Raw genomic sequence first — 18,187 nt, forward strand, 5'->3', positions numbered from 1 at the left:
GCATGGATAGCGTGGAGATCAATTGGAGCATTCAAGGACTCAAGAATTCTGAAGAAGGGAGCTTGTTCTGCGAGTTTTCTGAGGAAGAGCGATATAGCATCAGAATCTTGGTAGATTCTTGTGATTTCACTTATGCTATTTCTGCATCTTTCTTTCCATGTCTTCTTCGTGTCTTCCATATGTCTTCTGAGGAATCTCATATTTCATTATGCATTTTCAATTTGGGTAATTAAAATTTATTTGAGGATTCTATATGCTTAGATCTGAAAATGACACGGGGCTAGGGTTGAAAATTCATAGTTAAACCCATTAGGTTAATTATTAGAAATTTTGAAAATCAAGTTTCATAGAGAAATTCTGAAAATTGGAAATTGTATTCATAAATCTGCTTATACATACATATATATATATGTAATTATATATATGTATATATGTTCATATACTATAATATTTTTTAATTTTGTATATATATATATATATATATATATATATATACATACATACATACATATTTTGTTTAAAAACCGAATATCATTAATCGAAAAACATTTTTGAAAAAGTGTTAAATTTTAATCAAAATTCTGAATCGCATCACGCAGTGGAAGCGTTTTGAAAATGTTTTATACATATGCAAATGTTGGGCAGGCGGGTATTTAATACCCCACCCACCGCAGGCCTGTGAGATCGCAGGGTACCTACGATCATAGGGTACCTATGATCCGTAGTGTACCTGCGATACGATACCTTATATGGCCGCGCGATTTTTCGTTTGGTTTAAATGACTTGCAACATCATCTCATATACGATTTGGTATGAATTTTGATTTCAGTTGCATTGTTATTAATTATTATTATATATATATATATATTTATGTATGTATATATATGTATATATATATATATATGTATATAAGTATATATGTATAATATTAATGGATCACTCTTTTAATGATTTAAAGTATTGTTATTAAGGTTATGAAGAGATATTAATAATTAATTTAATTAAACATTAGTTTTAATTAAGATTAATTATTAGAATATATAATCAAAGTTTTGATTATTGGAAATGTTATTTTTCAAGCAAAGTTTTTATAAATAAAATATTATTGGATCAATTAGAAAATTGAATCTAATGGAGGAACTTTTATTTATCACGCAAATACATGGGTTAGGTAAAATGTGATATTTCTCCACTAGATATTAATTGGGAAACGTAAACTGAGACTCTTACATTCAAATTTGAAAACTTAGCAAAACCAAAACATGTGTTTACATTGTGTATTCTTTATGCTATTGTTTTGGGTTTTGGGTTGACTAGTGTTGACCAGTATAGGATGTCTACCAGAGGCTTGGCGGTTATGTGATTGTAATGTCATGATGATGTTTTATTCTCGATCTTTATAAACCCAACCATGATTATGTGATGGAATGCTCTATGTATTGGTTGTGATTACTGATTGTTAAAGTTGAGATTCTTATGTTTGAGACCCTTGACTTAACCATTATTTTTGGTCATCGATCAGTTATCCTTGGTTGTTTTCTAGTCGCTATTATGGGACTGAAATGTGGATTTATTCTTAATGATGTCATGTTGTGACATGTTTGACTCAACCATTTTTGGAGTCTTCAATCAGTATGATTGAGACATATTTTGGTTATTGAGAACCAATGGATACTTTGATTATCAGTGATACTTCAGTTTCCAATAGAGAGTTATTGTGGTCATGATTTTCTATGGATGTTGCTCATGGAGATTTGATGCTTTTATGCATATTTGATGATTTTATCATGGATATTTGATGATTCTTATTGTGGATATTTGATGATTTTATTATGGATTTTCTTTGGTGATTTTGATGATTTATGATACCATGAGCATTAGGGTAGGATATCTCCATGTAGTGACGGGAAGTGGCTTGCAATGGGGGCCGGGGCCCTAAGAGGCTGCTAGGGTAACTCATTGTAAGTTGGATTAATAAGTGATAACATTCACACTTAATATTAACTGAATGAACTTAAAAGGATAAGAGTTCTGGTTCTCGCCCATGCCTTGAGTGCTTGTATAGGCTAGGATGGGAGTAGTGAGAATGCATGGTTGCGACCTTGCATTCCATAGTATGCCTTGTTAGTATGAGAAGATACTAGTGGCCTCTTGAGATCTGTATGGACCCGTGGAGTTTAGCTAACTACTAGGGTAACTTGTACGAGATAAATGCGATGACACTTTCCCGCTTGCATAGTAGGTTCCTACATGTCATTGTGTGCCTTTGGGAAGTAAATGTCTATTTTGTCATTGGAACCTTTGAGTTAGTATACTTTTAGGATTCTTGGACTTTAGAGACTTGTGCTATGTGATTTTGATAGCCTGTTTGGGACTTGAGATTATCTCCTCAGCACGGTGGGAGTGGACCACTTAGATACCACGCAGTCAGGTGGTAGTGTATTTTCCACTCTTATCATTTCAGATTCATTAAGACATCATGGTTGAAGTGTCCTTCGTGATGGTGGATATGTATCCTTTCATTGATGATTAGCATATGTTAGATGATGTTATCTTATGCTTATATTTGCATGTTAGATTACTTCTACATATGATGTTGTATTTATTAGGAGTGACATTCCTACTATGTTAATGCCGATGATCTCTTCGGTGATTTGGGATGTTACGCACAGAGGGATGGCTAGGACCCACAATGGTCTAATGATGCTATTAATAGTTGGGAGGAACTGTGCACTTAGTTTATTTTGTTTGATCTTTATGATGGATGTATATGTCTTCTATGATGATGTATCATGTGATTATCTCCACTTTGATGTATCATGGATTGGAATAGGATGATGTACCTTATCTACATATGTATATTCTTTTAAGCTTTCATACCCTGTGACATGTACAGTGGATGATTGAGCATTTAGAAATGTAATATATAAACATTGGACTTATCATTATTATTTCATGTGGATGTTGTACTAGATGGAAACATGTATGTAATTCATGTTAAGGGATCTTAAAGAATGTAATGTGCTAAGTATGTTATGTTTATTTTTAGATGGACATTGCTATTGCTTTTGTTATTGTGAATAAGTTATATGTGGTATTTACTTTCATGTAATTTAAAAAAAAAAAAAAAATGTTACCAAAATTAGTGAAATTCTAGGTTAATTCTTTGGATCCCTTGGCGGGGCATTACAAGATATCTCAACACTAGTAAATTAGGCCCCAATTTTAAACCAAAATTTTGACCATTAATTCATTTGGGCAAATTTTAGAGGGAAAAATGTCATTTTTTTTAAACCTATGCCGATGTTGGTCAAAATTTTGACCAACATGCAGGGCATAGGTTAACAATATCTTCCCTTGTTGGTCAAAATTTTAACCAACACGGGGGCATAGGCCTTCTAAAATGAAAATGTTGTATAGCATGCTCAGTAATTAGAGTTTTTTTCTGGGAAAATTTTAAAACACATGAGACTGTGGAGGGAAAAGTTCACTTACACAACTAAAAAGGCATTGTTGACATTAAACTAGATAAATTTGAATTGTTTATTTATTTGTGGAAACAACAATGCCAACAAAATTTATAGTCATGATGGATTGGATGTACTCATGAATGACATATTTCAATGCCATCAATAGACTCAAATTAACTACTTCAAATCCATCATTCCCCTCTCTAAATTGAAATGAAAAATCTAAATCTAAATGCCAAAATTGTGCCATAACCATCCTCTCCAGGGAAGGCTGATTGGACAAAGCTCTACACATTTTACATATAATAGAATATCAATGCATTCATCTAGACTTTATTGCATATTCTTCACTCTTAAATGCATGTATCCAACTGAAAGCACTTGCACAAGGTAAGAGAGTCCATGCTCACATGCTTATATTCAGTGGTTTTCACCAAAATGTATGTCTACAAGCCAAATTACTCACAATGTATGCTAGTTGTGGAAGCCTAGACAATGCACACCAAGTCTTTGATAAAATGCAAAAACCCAGTATTTTTGCTTGGAATGCCATCATAAGAGGATATGCATGGAATGGATTAGAAAAAGAATCCCTTTTCTTGTACCATAAAATGCAAGAGGTAGGTGCAAAACCAAATAATTTCACATACCCATTTGTACTCAAAGCATGTGCTAGTTCATTGAATCTAAGTGAAGGTAAAGAGTTTCATTTTGATGTAATTAGGAATGATCTAGAGTCTGATGTTTATGTGGTTGCTGCTCTTGTGGATATGTATAGTAAATGTGGTAGCATTGACGATGCACATAGCGTGTTTGACAAAATGTCCACATGAGATGTTGTCTCATGGAATGCAATGATTATTGGATATGCTCATAATGGATGGGCCAGTGAAGTCCTAAGGATTTTATCCTGAATATAGGATGTGAGAGTCAAATTGAGCTAGGCATCTGTTGCAAGTTTCCTTACAACTTATGCAAATTTCTCTGCAACAAGGTAGAGAGATCCATGATTATGTTATAAGGAATGGACTTGAGGGCTATGGAAATGTAAGTAATGCTCTACTTGGTATGTATGCCAAATGTGGGAGTAGAAGGACTACACACAATGTGTTTGATAGAATATATAATAGAGATGTTGTGTCATGGAATGCAATGATTGTAGGGTATGCAATGCATGGGTAGGGAAAAGATGCCCTTGCACTCTTTTTTGAATTGCAACAAATTACAGAGCTAAAACCTGATCATATCACCCTCATAGGAGTCTTATCTACTTGTAGTAATGCAGGTTTTCTCAGTGCAGGTTGGTGGTATTTTAATTTGATGAGCAGAGATTATTGCATTCCTCCTAGGGTGGAACATTATACCTGCATGGTTAATCTTCTTGGCCGAACTTGATGCTTGTGTTTTAGGATCACTATTTTTTGCATGCTAACCAAATACAAAATAACTTTTTAATTTGATGAATCTTTATTTGCATGGTACTAAGATTTAGATGTTCACCAACTCTCATTCATGATAACATTCTAGGCTAAGTAGCTCCTACATGGTGATTTTGTTATTTCCTAAATTATTTTATAGTGTTAATTTGAATTACTTATCCATTATTTTGAATGATATTCATATCTGTTAGATCACAACTCTGTCTATAAAAAGCATTCTGCATGGTGATAATATTAATTATTTTAACCATTGTATCTCTTATTTGACAAATGCTTGAGTTTTTGGTAACATTGTTTCTCTTATTTATCTATTAGTTTAGAAATAGTTGAAGTGTTACTAGGTTTGTTAGCATCTGAATGTTAATACCCTTGCAGCTGTTCTTATTTTACTCTCTTTGTTGTATTGACTCTGTAGTTAATTATTGTAGGCAGAAAAAATTGAAAGAGAAAGGAGATTCAAAAAGGTCTAGAAAGATGTGGATGAAGCAAATTTAAATATTGGAAGGTTGATTTTACTTTATCTTCATTAATCTATTGGTTATATGATAGAAATAGAAAGGACATAATAAAATCCCAGAGTCTTATTTTTATCTAGTTTTGCCTTAAAGAATTGACTCTAGCTTTTTAGGCTACATAATGAGGAACATTTGTTAGATGCAAGAGTAGCATCAACCATAGAAAATGTCAAGACTATTGCTTCATAGGTAGACATGGCCCTATCTTTCAATATTACATTTTAGTGATTCATGGTGTCTAAATCTATGAGAATAAAGAAAGTTATCTAAAAGAGTGTATACATTATACTAGAGGGTGTAATATTATGATTTATTGAATGGGCCATGTGCTTAAGTGATCAATTTTAACTTCTTAGTATAGAGATCTAAAACACTTTGGAGAATAGGAGGCATTGTATATTTTCAACAATTTGTCATTGGTCAAAACTTAAGGCATGGATGTCTGCTAATATGTGTTTTTTAAGTGAATTGGTTTTGAGAGTTCGCATTCTGTCCATGTCAATAAAGTAAATATAGGTGAAAGTTCCCTTCTTAGATAGTTAGCTAAAACCTAGAACTGATACCCAGAACTACATTGACAAAATGCAAAGGATCAGTTCTAACATTTAAGTGTGAGCCTAAGATGCATGAGTTTTGTTTTAGACACCCTTGCAAATATTATATTTTTTCATTGGCCAATTCCTTAAATCTTTAGCCATGACTCATATGAATATGTTGAATAACTGAGGCTAGTGTTATGGGATATTAACAAGTTAAAAGAAAAGTTTTGAAGGATTACAATGCTCACCATTTTGTTGTTTGTTAACAATTGAGTGAAAATTTATTTTCTTTTCATATTAAGCTTGGTCATTGAAAAGTGTGGTCCATGACTTATTGAACATATGGTTTTGTATTTTCCTTTTCTTCTTTTAACTTACAAATATTGCTCAAATTATCTCTCCATAGTTTTTGTCTTCATGACCCTAGCCAAGGAAGAAACCATGCCTTGACATTTCATCTCCATCAGGTTTCTTTGTTGGAAAGGAGTTAGGAAAAACATTGCTATTCCTTTTCTTATGCATTAGATTTAAATAATTTTACTTTTTTGGACCTTCTAGTCTAAAGGTGTGTTTATGGACCCAAGATATCATCAACCTTAGATGCCTAGAGAAACATTTTGTAAACTATTGTGGAATGGCATTGCGAGAACAACTAATGTGTTTTGTGTTTTTCTCGCATTGATCTTTCTAGTGATCATTTTTATTTATTATGCATTGTATTTTTTTTCATTCATTTTAATTCATACTTCCTTCTTATGTCCATTTTTTGCATGCAGCCAATGATGCCCCAAATTGATATGGCATGCCATTTGTATTTTCTCTTACTCACATTATATGGGCATACGTGGTAGGTTTTCCTCTTATCCATTTGCTAAAAATAAATTACAAAATTTTGTTTGTATTGTTAGGAAAAAAATTTCTTGTTGACTTTTATGATTGGGCCTAATCCAAATATAATTAAGATGGTACATTCTGATTAAAACATTTCTCTTTATGTTTTACTGGTGAATGATGGTTTAACTATTTTTTCTTACTAAAATATTTGTGTTAGCTTCATGTTTGGCATTCTTTCTTGACAAGGTGTAACTTGTAATAAAAGATAATGGTTCCTAATTGCCTCCTATCAAGGTAGTAAAAATGCTAATGCATATAGATCACTTTTTCCTTGCTTGTAAAATTTGGAGTTGTAGGATAAACTAGGTGCCGAAGAATGCCATGTGGGGTGCCTTCAAATAAGCATGACATGGAAGAAAGAATCTTGGTTTTCTTTTTAGATATGTTGCTATTTCTTTGATGAGAATATATTGGATTGAATTAATTGGCCTAAAGTGAAGATTCTTTAAAATATTTTTTCACATTGTGTTTTAATAAGGCTCAAATTTTTAAAATTGACATTTCTTGTAGAGTATTGATTATATATCAAATGTAGAGTTTTTTCTTTTTAAGATTTGGTCTTTTATCCCTCTTCCTATTGGAGAAGCAATTTGAAAGGATAGATTTTATTTGAAAATTAGATGAGAGAATGTTGATACAGGATTATTGTTAAAGCAGTTTATTTGAAAGCTTTTTAAACTTGATCAATGCTTTTACGAACTTGACTTTTCAATGGGGTTTCCTATGCAGCACATGGAAATTGACTACATAATAGGGTGTATTTCTTTTCTTTTTGATAATAATATGCTTTGTCATATGCTTCTTTAACTTTAGAAGTAGTTTCTTTTAAAGGATTTATCATATGTTTTTGTACATCCAAGAGCTCTACACATTCACACTCAAGTTCATTTAGTTTTTCTAATGTATTTTTCAATAGGTTGATTGAAAATATGCTTACAAACTTAAGTTAGACCATTCTAAAACTTTGGATTGGTGTTTCCTTCACTCTTTTTTAGAATTCTTCCCATCACTCATCTGCTCATTTCATTTTTGATGATAGTTTGAGATCATGATTTCTTGGTGAATTAGGAGAGGATTTCAGTGAATAGCTTAAATAGATTTGGCTATAGAGTTAATGTTGGCTATGGATTTTAAAGTGAAGATGCTTTTAGGCCTCTTCAAAAATATTTACTTTCCTAGAAATCAAGTGACCACTTTTGGGGGTGATAGAGTTCTCTCTCTCTCTCTTGTGATCAATTGAGAATCACCATCGTCAATTCACGAAACCTCTAACTGGACCAGTTGGAGTGCATGTGGTATGCAAACCTTTAACATAGTCATATTTTAATTGTTCATCCTGTTTCAAGTTTGTGATATGGGTGTAGAATGTTCAATTTATAATAATCAATTGCTCTAGGTAATGTAAAGTTCTTAGTCTGACCAATATTGTTTTCTAACCATTCAGATGTGGAAGAATGACTATGCACAGTTTTTATTTGATTGATATTGTCCATTTATATCTATGGTTGCAAATATAGCACTATTGTTTATGTTAATTTTCTCATCATATTTTTTCCTACTAAAGACCATTATTGATGTTCATTTTTTGTGTACCAAAATGACCATACATTGTGTATGTGTAAAGAAATAACAAAGCTATGAATGAAACTTCCATGTCTACAAGGAGTGCAAACTTGTGTGTGTGTGTGTGTGTGTGTGTGTGTGTGTGTGTGTGTGTGAGAGGGAGAGGAGAGAGAGAGAGAGAGAGAGAGAGAGAGAGAGAGAGAGAGAGAGAGAGAGAGAGAGAGAGAGAGAGAGAGAGAGAGAGAGAGAGTAATAGCGAGATAGAGATTCCAAGTATAGAATAAAAGAAATCAAGAAATTGTAATAATAAAGGAAATTCAACTAATGAGAAGGCAAGAGCACAATAAACAAAACATATCTGTAGAAAGATGCTGAAGACGCCAAGGGAGATAAGGCTGGTCCAAAATGCTAAAACCTTCAAGGAGATTGCTAAAATAATACTGGTGTGTTCACATGTGAGTAATAATATTCAAGAATGTTTTAGACTTTCTAGAAATTGTTGCTAGAGAGGTTGAGAGAAAAATCTCTTGATAATTTGAATGAGAATGAGAGAGATATGTTCAAAATGAGATAATGGGAGGGAAATTGAACTAGTCTAGGAGTTGGAGAGTTGGCTAGGTTCATACTAGAGTGGTTGCCATGAACCTGAGCTAGCAGCAGGAGGTGAAATGCTTGAAAATAGTTGTTGAATGATAAACTATTGTAGGATGTTAGTAGAAAGATTAATAAGAATATTGTATCCATACATTATTCATAATTAAGAAATCACAAATAGGACCATCATTCAGAAGCAATAAATCATAAATAAGACCCACTATGCTACTTATTATTATAACTAATATTTCATGTAATTTGTAGATAATATTAAGATTTTGTATACTTGAATGAGATCTCTGTAAGACAGAAGTGATTTCTCTAATGCCTTCCTTGAATGCTTATCCTTTGATAAATATACCTCTTCCTAGGGCATATCTCTTTAGATCTGTTGCTTCCCTTCATTTATAAAATTGCATATGTTCCTCTAATTGTACTTCTGTTAATATTAATTAAATTTCTCTTGGCTACCTTTTGGAAAGTAGTCACTAAACATATTGCTATTATACTAATATATATTTCTTATTAGATTAGTTGTTATATATTTTTTTGGTTGGTAAAATATTTTATTTATTACTATTAAATAAAAGGTTCATTATATGATACATAAATTTAAAATAAAGGTCTCTATTGAAACACCCCACCCTTTGTGTCTATAGATGAACTAGAAGATACATTTAAGTTTTCATAATAATACTAACATTGAACCCTAGCTACATGACTATCTTTTGTTCTATCCCTACTATCCCTCAAACTTAGAGAAAATTTGAAGAAAGTATAATAATTTATCATTTTGTTTTGATGTGTTATTCAGGAGGCAAGACAACCATCTTCAAAGAATAAATGAGAAAGTAAGAACACCAGAAGGTGTGCTACACTTATTTGACTTAGTAACTATTCAGAATGAGTTCATTAAATTGGCATTTTACACTACACTAGGAAACATTGTTGTAGCAAAATATCTGGACAAGGTAGATTGCATTCTTTATTTATTTTTTAATTATCTCCTTCTTTTCCCCTTATTCTATGGTTGCATTCATTTTATTGGTTGGATTTGTAAGAAAAGATCAACTAGTTATAAAATTGAGATTATTTTTACCTTTATTATAGAAAAAAAATTTCAAGGTCCACGCATTTGTATGCCACTACCAAATTATTCATATTTTGACTTCATATATCTAGTAATGATAGTAATAAATGTTGTTTTCAGCACCTCTTTCTTAAATATTTTGTATATTTCCATAAACTTGTCTATTTAATCTTTTTAATTTTATTTATTGTGGTTTTTTAGGCCACTCAAATTGTTATGGTCTAGAGAAAGAGTTTAGACATGTGTTGACATTGGATGGTGTAGTTTTTGAGAAGTCTGGTACAATGACTGGTGGTGGCAAAAAACCATAGGGTGGTAGAATGGGAACATCCATAAAAGGTTCTATTTTTTCTAGGGAACCTATTGTGAGTGGTGAAAAGGAACTTGAAAACTTAGTTGAATAGCTTAGAAACATACAACAATGGATAAGTGTTGCTATTAAGTAGTATCAAGGAGCAGAGAAGGCCATGTCACATTTGGAACTAGAATTAGCCAAGACATGCTTCGAGGTCTAGAAATCAAACAATAGTATTTCCAATCTGCTATTTGTAGACATCATTGCCACTTTTTTAGCCATGGAAATGGTTTACCTTATCTTACCATTGTTTTGATTACAAATAGAAGGACTCAATGATCAACATGTTGGCATCAAGAAGCAAATTGATTCTTTGAAGTCTATAGCATAGGCATCAAAGAGTGAACTAGATAGGCTGAAAGAACTTGATCAAGTGATCACAAATCAAGCATAGAAATAAATCATTGTAAGGTTTGGATTACCATAGGCAAGAAAGCTATATAGAAATTATAGAAAGCTATTGAGGAGTCAACAAAAGAAAAAGAAAGCTTATAATTAGTTTGCACAAATTAATACTTATAGTCGAAAAAATGTTAACTCCATGTTGTTTTCTAATATCTTTTTATTTTGATGAGTAGTTTCTAGAGGGCTTAACTTTCTCCACTATTGCAATCTAAATAGTTTCAAGACAATTTTTATCCTGGGTTTCTCTTTTTTTTTTGGGCTGATCTATACCTCAACATTTCAATGAGTTCATAGTTTATTTTGGGTATGGTCCAGTCCACACTAGATCCTGATGGGTAGGATTTCTATTACTCTTTTTGAGGAGCTAGAGAAAGTTGAATTGACATTTCGATTGTTAGTATATATCTATTGCCAACAAATCTTACCATAAGCAATTTTTCCACCATTAGTCAACTTGGTACCATCAATTGATATACCCTTATATCTATTTACTAGATACTATCTACAAGAATGCTCTTTCCTCTAATTATTTGCATCTGGCTTCTAATGAAATTGTGAAAGGCTCCCTACTTACAGTTCAATGACTTTTGTGATTGGATGTATTTATTTGTAATGCCTTTTTTAATCACTATATTTACTGAAATAAAAAAATGATTATGATTCATTAGGATACTTTATAGGACTATAAGTTATGAGCTATCATCCCTGATAGGATTGCTGGTTAAGAGTTTGTAACCATCCTTTATAGAATTGTTGGTCAATAGTATGCCAATTCACTTAAGTCTTAAATCGTTGGTTATACTAATCAGTCTTCACCATCCTTGACTAGACAACTAGAAATAATCTTCCTTCATCTCCCATGATTACATGCTCAAACTTGAAAACAATAGTAATTATCTTTGATTGCAGTCAGTCCTAATTTTAGCTTTCAACTTCCATTCACAAAACTAAGCCTACCCAAGGAATGCTCACTAGAATGTGGCCATTCACAAAAATGTAATATAGATAGCGTAGACCTGGCTTTTGTATTGACTTAAGGAGTAGATTGTGTCAAGATCCTAACTTTTACATTTGAAGTCTTGTCCCACATTCCTCAAATGATACCATTGGATCAAATTCATCTGACAGGGAATCAAAGGACTATTTTCCAAGAATCAGTTCTCTATGACTTTAATGTAGGAGGAAAGCTTACTAGCCTCAATGGCTTGTAAATTGTAGCATGTTGGCTATTATGATTCAATTCCTCCATTAGTGTTCTATGACTCTTGCCTCACTCAATTCTTAGAGGAGATATTGTATTGAGTTGGATGAATGTGACATTCATCCAGCTGGTTCATACTACCCTAGGCCATGGCCAAGAAGATTTTTTGACTGGCATCAAATATAAGCTTCTAGTAGTGTATCCTATAGATGATAATGGCAAGTTTACTAAAGAAATTTGGTAGCTTGCTGGTTTGGATGTCTTGGGTGATGGAAATGTGGCAATTGTCAAGAGCTTAGATGAACACTCATGTCTTATCATGGAAGAAGCATACAAACATGAATATAAAGTGTACAAACATAAATACATAAATATAAAGTGTACAAACATAAATATTTATGTTTGTACACTTTATATTCATTTTTGTACGCTTCTTCCATAATAAGACATGAGTGTTCATCTAAGCTCTTGAAAATTTCCACATTTCCATCATCCAAGACATCCAAACCAGCAAGCTACCCAGTTTCTTCAGTAAACTTTCCATTATCATCTATAGGATACACTACTAGAAGCTTGTATTTCATGCCAATCAAATAAAATTTTCACCTAGGTGTTGGTCAAAATTTAGACCAACACCTATCAGCTTTTGACCATCATTGGTCAAAATTTTAACCAATGATGTTTGAAAACTACTAAGTGTTGGTCTAAATTTTGACCAAAACTTGGCAGTTTTCGACCATCATGGGTCAAAATTTTGACCAATGATGGTAAAAAACTGCCAGGTGTTGGTCAAAATTTAGACCAACATCTAGGTGAAAATTACAGCATGGAAACACACAGTTTTTGACCAACCTAGTGGTAAAAATTTTAACCAAATTTTGACCAACTAGATTTTAGTCAAAATTTCAACTAGAAAAATTATGACCAATAGGTTGGTCAAATTTAGTCAAAATTGGGTTGAAATTTTGACCAATAATGGTCAAAAAATGACCTCAAATGTACTAGTGCAAGATTCTTTTTATTTCCATCATGTAGTTTTCTGTAGGTTTAGCTGAGAATCTCACCACTATCCCAACTTCTAAGGCAATATCAGGCCTTGTATGTACCGCATACTGTAATTTTCCAATCATTGATCTATATAAGGTCTGATCTACTTCTTTGGAGTCATCATCTTTTGTAAGCTTAAGTCCAGTACACATGGAGGTTCCAACTAGTTTTGAATCCTCCATTCCAAATTTCTTGAGTATCTCTTCGATGTAATTAGATTGAGTGATATAGATACCATTTTTGTTCAGCTATATCTACAATCCAACAAAGAATTTTATTCCACCTGCGGCTTCAAACCCCAGTGCCGCTTCATCTCCCCTTTCCTCCTCTGCCCTCTGCCACCACCATCCCCGCGCTTGTACTTCCTCCACCCGACCCAAAAAACCTCCTGAAAAAACCTTCATTTTTTTCCTTCTTCTTTTTAAAAATTTTTTTTTATTATTATTATTTAAATTAACAATGTAAATAATATCTTCCTTTTAACTTTTTTTGTTTAAAAAGTAACTTTTATCTTTTTTAATCAACTATGACGATTTTATTCTCTCTCAAAACGTTCAAATTTTTTTTTTAAAATTGCTTGACATGCACCTAACCATCAAATTTAACCTTGTAGGTTGCTGACATCAGCATTGCATTAGTAGTCCACATGCCCTTTTACACCATAAGGAGCAGCCTTTGGTTTTTTGCTCATAACTTGAGCATACGAGCTCTGTTTTTGCAAAATGAAATATTTCTGAAAAGATGATTCTTAGCCCGTCATGATGATATTGGTTTCATGAAATTTTAATGCAATTTAGACCTTTTTTTTTTCTATCAAAGTCCAAACTTTGTGCTAACCTTTTCATTGCAGGGTTGTTTCACATTTGCTCTACATTTTTGATACACTAACTTATGTTTTTGCAGGGATATCTTATCACTAATCATATTTCTTGCAAATTTTTCCTTAATTTTATTTTGAAAATGAGCTTGTATGTATAAACATTTTTCTTTGAATGCATGGTTAAACGCTAAAACAATCAAATTCAATCTTGAATGCCTTAAGGGAATGGACATGTATGCTTAGGTTAGCACACATTTTGAATTGGTGCTTAAAATGAACTCACACAATCTTGAATGCCTTAAGGGAAATTGATTTCATTTTCAACAATTTTGATTATGCACATGCTCTATTTACTTTCTTGTTGACAAATCTGCACTTTTCATTTCTGTTGACTATGATTTCAAATTGGAAAGAACATTGTATGTTATAAACATGTGTGTCTTCAAGTAGATTAGAACACCTAAAGTTTCATTGGGAATGAACGTGTGTCTTTTTGAACGCCAAGGCCACTTACGTATTCTCTCCCCTCGCGCCTTCGAGTGATCTTGGGTGCACAAGAAATAAGTGGTCTTGTTTTTCTTTTTAGGAGGCTTGCTTGGGGATTTCATCACCCCTTGGGATGACCTCAACTCCCGTGTTCTGGCGGAGTATAAAAATTGGGAGGTGAATCAAAAGACACCTCTCTTGGAAGAAAAATATTGTCACTCTTGGCTAAGCCCCAAAGAACTTTATACCTTTGGGAAGTGAAGGAGGATATTTGGGTTACCGTCTCCCCCTGGCTGTGTGGCAGTATTTTCTTTCATCTATAGATCTAGGCCTCACATACCTTGCGTATATTGAGGAAACCCTCTAGTTGATCCTTGTACATCCTAGTTGCAACCTGATAGGTTTGTTGATGTGTTTTACATGCTTGAATATTCAAAAACCTCTCCATTCAAAGGGGACAAAAACCATCTAAACTTGCCTTGTACATATTTCATTGTATATATTTTGCATCTTAAACCTAAAAACCCAAAAACATCATAAAACATAAAATCCAAAACATCATAAAACATAAAATCCAAAACATCATAAAACTTAAAAATCATAAAACTTCAAAAATCCAAAAAAATCATAAAACTTCAAAAAATTCCAAAAAAATCAAAAACAAATTTCAAAAACAACAAAAACAAGTCTTGGTTTAGGTCCTCTTAGTCAAGTTATCCACATCACTTCCACATCACATCTTCTTTCCATCACATTCATCACCTTCATACATCTCTTGTCTTCATCATTCACAACATTACTTGATGCCTTCATCATCTCTATTCATCCAAATCATTTCCTCGTCATTCAATCTACTTCCTAATCTTCATCCTAGTCATGCTTCATCATCATCCAACTTCAATTTCCTTGGCCAATCTCATGATTCATTCTCAATTCAATCCTCCACATCATCATTCTTCTAATCCAATCCCTTATCAAATTCATTCATTTCTAATCAATTTCTAAATCAATTCATTTACATATTCCTCCATAATCCATCTTCCTAATTTCATTCATCTTCTTCTAATTCAACTTTGTACCATATCTTCTACTTTGGACATAGGAGCATAGTCATACACATTGGACTTTCATTCACATCTTGCATTCACTCATTTCGAATATCATAGAGTTTTTATCAAATCAAATCAAACCCTAATTCAATCACATCATATCCAATCAACATCAAATCAAATCCAATCAAATTCAATCAAATCAATATCAAATCCAATTCAAATCAATGCAAAGTCCAAAGCTCCTAGTCCTAAGTTCATATTTCCTTCATCATCCATCTTTCTTCTTCTAACATCTATGGATTTGAATTTGCTTAATCAAATGGCTGATGATCTTCACCTACAATATGGAGTTCTACCTCCTATTCAACTTGCATATCAAATCCATCCTCAACATTTCATATCCAACTCTAATCCATATCATGTTTATTATTCTTCTACCTTTGACAAGGGAAATCCACCTCCTTATGCTTCAACTACATACAATTCTATTCATGGTCCACATAATTCCTCAAAGACAAATACCCTTGCCATGGAAATGGAACAATTAAAGAATTATCTCTTGGAAAGCCAACAACAAGAGGCCACCTTCCATGCCATGTGTCCTCTTCCCCCATGTTTCCAAGATCCTAGTCCTCATGTCCCATCCAACCCCAACCCTCCATGAAATCCCCCACCCATAGTTACACCTTCACACAATTCTATTCCTCCAAAAACATCATCTCCGCCTCATAAGGGGTTTTTCTCATCATTATTGGCTAAGTGTAAAGAACAAGATAAAGTGAGCCAAGCACCCAAAGTTCTTCCTCCAAAGCATGTCATTATAGATGCCTCTTCTCCTCTAGATCTGAGCCTTTCTTCATCCCATCATTCCCTTATCCCTCAATATCCATTTACCCCTCTTAGTCCATCTCATGATTCCCTTCCTAATCAAGATCAAGGCATCCCATGTAGGATAAATTCCATTCAATCTCAGGAGTTCACTTTTGTAGATCCTCCGCTTCATGCTAAACTTCCTTCCACTCCATCCACTAGCTCTCCCCCATGTCAAGATCAAATCAATCCAAATCATGGTTCGATTCCTTCCACTCCATCTCATGATTCTAGTCCATCTCATGATCCTATTATCCCTCGTAATCCCCTTCATGATCCTAATCCTCCACATGATCCTATCACACCTATCCCATCCACTCATGAACCCCATATACCTGGACTTGCATCTTGTATTGAAAATAATAACTATCCCATTAATGAAACAATTTCTCAAGATGTTGGTATGCCTTCCACTCCTTCCAAATCCAAAATTCTTCCTTCCAAACATAAAGCTTTCCATCCTTCATATTCCAAGTCCATTCTAGGTCCTTATGTTCCATCGTCAAACCCTTCATCCCTTCCTTCCATTTTGGGCCCTTACATACATTCATCCACCATATCCATGTCTGCCACATCATCCCCTCATAGTCCTACTAAAGATCAACAATGGCACACATCCTTGACTTCCTTCCAACATTCACCATCCATACGCTCTCCATCTCATTTACCTTCATCCACCCATTCCATAGCCCATGGAAGCAAATTGGATCCTACAGAAAAAGAGAATAAAGCCAAAAATCCACAAAAGCCCAAGGATCAACATGTCCCTTCTAAAAGACATGTCCAAGAAAAGAAAAATCTGATCCAAATAAAAATAAAAAGGCCACAAAGGCTGAAAATCAAAAATGCAAAATTTTTTTGGATACCAAAGCTACTTAATGTAGCAATGAATCTCAAAGAAAGATTCCAAATGACATCCAATTTTGCTAATCCAAAGGCTTCCCTAATGCATGAATCATCCATGCTTCCATTTTCTAAATCCATTTTGGGTCCTTATGCCCCAAAGTCCATCATCCCAAACCCATCATCTCCTTCATCTATTTTGGGTCCCTATATCCCAAAATTCAAACTTTCTCCTACCTATCCTCCACAATTCCCTCCTTTCCATCACCCTTCAAGGTGTGTGCCAATGAAAATTTTTCCACTTCCTTCATCCACTCATTCACATGCCTTCCAACCTAGCATCCATCAACCATGCCTTCCTCCCACCCACTCCACCCCCTTAATCCAAACTTTTCCATAAGCTAGTTTCCTCCGTTCACTACCCTATCAACATCTATGAGCAAATAGTAAAAATTCCTTGAAAAGAAAAAAAGAAAAAAAGAATAATAAATCAAGGGATACCATCCATGTATATAGATGCTTGAGTCCTCCCTTCATTTTCCTATCATGTATCCATTGCCTTCCACTTCCACTTATCCCTCCATTCACTTTTCCTTGTCCACTTGCACTCTACACTGGGGGCAAGCTCCATCCATACCAAACTTCCATACATATCTTCCATGCTTCTGTTGGCGCTAAAAATTGCATGGTCAATTTTGAGCACTATTGAAAAAATCAAGCCCTTAATCGCTTTTAAAATGCATGTGCCTGGTTGTACCCGGCTGTCCATCTGAGACCCCTAAGGTGTTTAATGTTTCTAACACCCTATATTCAGCCTGCCTGAGTGTTTCATGAAGTTAAATTGAGTTTCTGAGTCATTTGACGAAGTCCTGTTTCAAGCATTTGTCAAATTTGCAATTCTGCCCGAGTGTCAAACAGCGATAGGAGGCTGTGTTTGAACCCGAATATCTTTTGTCCAAAATTGTATCATAACTCACCACTTTGAGAGTACCTAATATCCATAT

Source organism: Cupressus sempervirens, chromosome 4 (assembly GCF_028749045.1).
Source record: "Cupressus sempervirens isolate cs-2001-9-10 chromosome 4, ASM2874904v1, whole genome shotgun sequence".
Taxonomy (NCBI): Eukaryota; Viridiplantae; Streptophyta; class Pinopsida; order Cupressales; family Cupressaceae; genus Cupressus; species Cupressus sempervirens.